At 43.3% G+C, this 6507-nt stretch overlaps 1 non-coding gene across 1 annotated transcript; it reads right to left on the bottom strand.

Annotated features, from left to right (window-relative positions):
- Window positions 1–6195: 6195 nt before the first annotated feature.
- trnas-gcu (transfer RNA serine (anticodon GCU)) lies at window positions 6196–6277 on the bottom strand. Its single transcript has one exon. It is a non-coding gene; the product is annotated as a tRNA-Ser (tRNA).
- Window positions 6278–6507: the final 230 nt, after the last annotated feature.

Below are 6507 nucleotides of genomic sequence, written 5' to 3'. Positions count from 1 at the left end.
ACGTGGCAGATGAAATTTAACGCAGAAAAATACGAAGTGATACATTTCGGTCGGAAGAACGAGGAGAGGCAACATAAACTCCAGGGCACAAATGTAAAAGCGGTACAGGAACAAAGAGGGGCTTATGTGTACAAATCGTTGAATGTTGCAGGGCAGGTTGAGAAAGCGGAAAAAAAGCATACGGGATCCTGGGCTTTATAAATAGATGTATAGAGTACAAAAGTACAAAAGTATCGAAGTCAGGATGAAACTGTATAACACACTGGTTCGAACACAACTGAAGTATTGTGTCCGGTTCTGGACACCGCACTTCAGGAAAGATGTGAAGGCCTTAGAGGGGGTGCAGAAAAAAATTACTCGCATAATTCCAGGGATGAGGGACTTTAGTTCGTGGATGGACTGGATAATCTGGGGTTGTTCTCCTTGGAACAGAGACGGTTTTGTACACATTTGATAGAGGTATTCAAAATCATGAAGGATCAAGACAGAGAAGATGGAGAGAAACTGTTCCCATTGGCGGAAGGGTCAAGAACCAGAGGACATAGATTTAAGGCGATTCGCAAAATAACCAAAGGTGACATGACGAAAAACGTTTCACACAGCGAGAGGTTCGGATCTCGAATGCATTGCCCGAGGGTGTGATGGAGGCAGATTCAATCATGGCCTTCAAAAGGGAACTGGATAAGTACTTGAAAGGAAAAAAAATGCAGGGCTTCGGGGAAAGACGGGGCAGTGGTTCTAGCTGGATTGCTCTTGCAGAGAGCTAGTACGGACTCGATGGGCCGAATGGCGTCTTTCCGTGCTGTAACCTTTCTGTGATTCAACTCGATGTTTAGGAGGCGATAGCAAAGGGAACAGAGCGTGCCGTAATTCGACACACCTCTCAGTATCCTCGCAAGCAATGTAGTTTAAGAGCAATTAATCCTGAAACGTCTTACTTGATAACGCAAGTCGTACACTCGAAACAAATTTGGTAAAGGGAGACTAATATTGGTGACTGGAAATAGTTAGTGTACAACTTGATATTGCTGTCCACCCGAACAGAAAACGAGATTGGATGGACAGAAGTGGTCAGAAAGGATGGCCGATCGGCTGTGGGACGCAACGAACTTTTACACTGACTGCACAGTTCAAGTAAAAGCGGCTCGTTGGTCTAGGGGTATGATTGTCGCTTAGGGTGTTTTATCGAGTGATATGCGAGAGATCCCGGGTTCAAGTCCCGGACGAACCCTCCTGTGTTGCTCCTTTGAGTGAAAAGTCACCAATTGGCTTCTCTCAGTTTTGCTGTTGGTGGAACTGAATTATATCAAGAGTCTGTTTGAGCTCCAGTGGACTGAATGCCGAAGTTTCGTCGGCGCAACACACATGAAGCAAATAAAATGTCTCAAGATGATGAGGAGATTGAAACTGAATTTGGATTTTTCCCAATTCAGGCGGATATTAGATGACGGGATAGAAAGCCACATATCCAAGTTTGCCGATGACACCAAGATGGGCAGCATTGGAAGCAGTGCAGAAGAAAGCATAACATTCCAGAGATGCATTAATACAATGAATGAATGGGCAAAATTGTGTCAAATCGATATCTATTGAGTCAAGTGTGAGTTCATCCACTTTGGACCTAAAAGGATAAATCAGAGTACTTTCGAAATGGTGAAAAGCTCGAAACAGTGGAGGTCCAAAAAGACTTCGGGGTCCATTTACATAGATCATTAAAATGTCATGGACAGGTACAAAAAAATCAAAAAGGTTAATGGAATGTTGGACTTTATATCTCGAGGACTTGAATACAAGGGGATATGCATTATGATACAGCTATACAAAGCTCTGGTTAGACCACACCTGAAGTATTTTATTCAGTTCTGGGCAACGCACCTTATGAAGGATATATTGGCTGTGGAGGGTGTGCAGCGTTTATTTACTAGAATGTTACCTGGACACCAAGGGTTAAATTACGCGGAGAGATTACACAAACTAGGGTTTACATCGAATTATTAGATTAAGGACTGATTTGATCGAACTTTTCAAAATATTAAGGGGAACTGATGGGGTAAATAGAAAAAAACTATTTCCGCCCGTCAGGGATGTCTCGGACTCGGGGACAGAGCCTAAACATTAGGGTCAGGACTTTCAGGAGTGAAGTTGGGAAACACCTCTGCAAGCAAAGGAAGGTAGAAGTTTGGAACTATCTTCCGCAAACAGCAGTTGATGCGAACTGAATTGTTCATTTTAAACCTGAGATTCATAGATTTATTTTAACGGAAGTTATTAAGGGATACGTGGCTAAGGCGATTATATGGAGTTCGTTCATATATCAGCCATGATCTGTTTGAATTGCGGAACAGGCTCGAGGGGCGAAATGCCATACCGATGTTCCTCAGCTCCTCATTGATGCAGAATGATTCTGCATTGGCCGGGAAACGAACCAAAGTCTCCCGCGTAAGAGGTGAGAATTAGACCCCTGCCCCTCCAATGCGCGCATTCTTAATAGCGGCAAGTGTCCATTTGGAATCCGATCTGAATGAACATGCCGTTTACAGCTGCGGTGGCCGAGTGTTTAAAGCTTTGGACGCAAAATCGAATTGAGCTTTTCCTGCGCAGGTTTGAATTCTGCTCGCAGAGCTCCTGTTCAAAGATCACTTCAGTGCTGAAATAGATTAATTGGAGTTAATTGACCGCATTGATCTCTCTCCCAGAATGAGAGATTCCACAGCGTGGCCGGTGCTTTTAATTAGTGTCAAATCTTCTCTTGCAAGATTTCAAGACCAGACCTGGAATCTCTCCCGATCTGTAACTTAAATTCTGCTAGTTTGCAAAACCTGACATTTATACTGTTGATTTTCTTTGCCTCCATCTCTCTGTCTCTCCATGTCTCTGTCTCTTGTCTCTCTGTGTTTATCCCCGATGGACTTCTCAGGATTCCGTGAACGACGAGAGCTGATCTAATCTGCAACACCAGCAGAGAAGGGTAAAGAGATAAAAGACTGAGACAGTAGGAAAAGGAAAGGTGCAACCCAGCTGATAATTTCGTAATAATGTCTCCACATTCATGGCTCTTCGCTCTCATGGTGAATGAAAGCAGCAATTTGAGTAAAGTGTACTTATGGTGGAGTGTAAACTATGACGATGCCGAGACAGACGACAATGTCGTTTCAGAGTAATTCATTCTGTAAAGTGTTACTTGATAATACAAGTCGTACATTCAAAAAAAATTGATAAAGAGAGACTGATATTGTTGATATGAAATAATTAGTTTAGAACCTGATATTACTCTACATCGTATATCGTACAAGAAAGAGAGATTGGATGGCCATGGTGTTCTGAAAGGATGGCTGATCGGCTGCGTTGCAGCGAAATTTTACAGTGGCTGCACGGCTCTGTTGCCAGTTGGACTTTGGATCTGATTCTCGCTCAGGAAGTTTCACTGGTTTAAAACACGGATAAGCCCCGTTGCTTCCCCATTTTTCGTCAAAAACCACCAATTGGATTCTCACATCTTTGCAGCAAGTGCACAAGGCAGGTTTGACTTATCTCCAGCAGAGCATGTTTGAGCACCAGAGGACAGAATGCAAAGGGTATGTCCAAGAAAGACACGTGGACGAAATGAAGATAATCTTTCAAGAAGTTGTACAGATTAAAGCCGGCACAGGAATTTATCCCAATTCAGGCGATCTCATGGGTACAGATACAAAAGGTAAAGGAAGCTGCATTGGCCTGGAACCAAACGGCAGGCGAGGGTTCTACACTGAACCACCAATGCAAACACGGCTGCAGGCTGCACGTGCAGCGTTGGATACAAGTCTGGAACATGCAGTCTGGCAGAGTTCCTGTGATAAGCCTGCGCAGTCTCCAACCGCATGCTACCTGTGGGTGACCAAACGAGTGGGTCAAGCATGGTCTTGAAATTCACTGAGATTCGAAATCACTTCACACCGCCACTGTAAAATGGTTAAATAAATAAGAGCTGTAGTTACCAAGCAGTGTTTACTTCTCTCAGAAATAAAGTTATAATCCAGCCCTATGTACAACTCTAAGATTTCACGACATGCGACGGTTTCCTTTCAGCTGCAGCTTAAATTCTGCTGAATCACAGAATTGGAGATTTGTACTATTTTTCTTTGCATTTATCTCTCTATCTCTGTCTGCATTTCTTCACTTTCGGTGTTGCTCCCTAATGGGCTTATCAGGCTTCCTTCAACGGCCAGTTCTGCAAACTGGGATGGGAAAAGGCTGTCGGTTCTTCGTCCAATTGTTGGATTTCGATGGGATGAGTTTTGCTATTTTCCGTCTCCGTTTTCGGAAAATATAAACCCAGATGGGATTTCCCCTGCTCGGGTCACGTCACCCCCGGGTAATGGGAATGAACCCGTTCGATCACTCGGTCTAAATATCTGTATTCTCATTGTTAAACAATAAAATTACGGGTTTACAGTTATTTTCAGGACACATTTTAGAAAATAACACATAACAGACTTATTCGAAAACTAGAAGCACGTGTGATTAAAGGGCCGGTGATAACGTGGGCAAGTAATTGGCTAAGGGATAGGAGGCAGAGATTAGTGGTGAACGAATGTTTTTCTGACTGGGGAGAAATATGCAGTGGAATCTCCCAGGGGTCGGTATTAGGACTATTGCTTTTCTTGTTTTTATGAATGACTTGGATGTGGGAATAGGGAGTACAATTTCGAAGTTTGCGGATGATACAAAACTTGGCAACGTCGTGAATAGTGATCAAGATAATAGCAGGCTTCAGGAGGAGATAGACAGACTGTTGAAATGGGCGGTCACGTGACAGATTTAACGCCGAGTGATGCACTTTTGGAAGATGAACATGGAGAGGCAGTATAATCTAAATGGAACAATTTATGGGGGGTTCCAAGAGCAGAGGGTTCATATTCATAAAACAGGGAAAGTTGATAAGGCATTTAAGAAAGCGTAAGGGATACTTGGCTTTGTAAATAGGGGCATTGAATACAAAAAAAAGGAAACCATACTAATCCTTACAAATCAGTGGTTAGGCCTCAGCTGAAGTATATTGTACAGATCTGGGCACCACACTTTAGGATGAAAAGGGATTGAAGGGGATTCAGAGCAGGTTGACCTGGATGTTACCAGGAATGAGGGACTTCAGTTATGTGGAGAGATTGGACCAGCTGGGTTTATTCTCCTTACAGCAGAGATGGTTAACGGGAGACCTAAGAGAGATATTGAAAATGATGAGGGGTTTTGAAAGAGCAAGTAGGGAGAAACTGTTTCCTCTGGCAAGTGGGTCGGTAACCAGAGGTCATACATTTAAAATAATTGGGAAAAGAACTCGAGGGGAATTGAGGAGAATTATTTTCACACAGAGGGTTGTTAAGATCAGGAACGCACTTCCTGGAAGGGTGGTGAAAACAGATTCGATTGGATCATTCAAAAGGCAATTGGACATAATTGAAGAGTATTAGTTTGCAGGGTTATGGGGAAAAATCTGGGGTGTGGGTCTAATTTGGACAGGTCTTCGAAAAAGCCGACACTGGCACGACGGCCGAATGGCCTCCTTCTGTGCTGTAAGATTCTATGATTCTATGATTACCTTCTGAATAATTGCGATTGATGCTATGCAGTCTTGAGCAACCAAGAAAATTATAACCGTGATATTCGGCTTCTCCATTCCCTTATGAATATTGCAGATTATAATGTCCAGGCGGGGGAAGGACTGAATGGGGGATAGAGTGCGGAGATTGGAATGGAAGCCCAGCAGAATGAACTTGGTCTCATCAGTTTTTGTTATTTTTCCTACCAGTTGCCCGAAGCAGGCGGTGAACCTTCTTCTCGAGAGAGGATCGTCATTTCAGTTAGAAGGAAAAACGTATCAAGAAAATCGGATAAAACGCACACAGAATGATCCGGGACTGACAGCACACCCCTTTTAAACAGACACAGACACGGAATAATCCGGACATAAATCATAATTATGGGACATAAGTTTATCTTATGTTGACCATAAGATTTACTCTTTTTACAATGACACCAATGTGCACTCTGATATTTCGCGATCTCACAATCTCACAATCTCAACACCTTCCTGGAAGGAACTGTTGCTGATTTCAGCAAACAATGCAAAACCCTCCGTCTGCCGTTGCGAGAAGAATGGGACTTTCACCAGACCTTCTGGGTGGACTGAATGAGAGAAACAAAACTTAAACACAAAAACGACGAGGGTGGGATTCGAACCCACGCATGCAGAGCACAATGGATTAGCAGTCCATCGCCTTAACCTCTCGGCCACCTCATCGCATACAAAAGTCTCCGAAACCCCCTTTATTCAACATGAAAATACTGGCTATGTTGCCAATCTGAAATAAAAACTGTAAATGTGTATATCCTCAGCAGGTCAGGCAGAATCTTTGGACATAGAAACAAAGTTAACGTTTCAGGTCGATGGCCATCATATGAGTATTCCAACTCACTCCTTGTAGTTGGTTGAATGGCTTTAGGGTGTTAGAAGGTGAGTCACTTGGCGCA

The sequence above is a fragment of the Heptranchias perlo genome, chromosome 20 (assembly GCF_035084215.1).
Source record: "Heptranchias perlo isolate sHepPer1 chromosome 20, sHepPer1.hap1, whole genome shotgun sequence".
In the NCBI taxonomy this organism is placed as follows: Eukaryota; Metazoa; Chordata; class Chondrichthyes; order Hexanchiformes; family Hexanchidae; genus Heptranchias; species Heptranchias perlo.
This window is presented reverse-complemented; position numbering and strand designations above follow the sequence as displayed.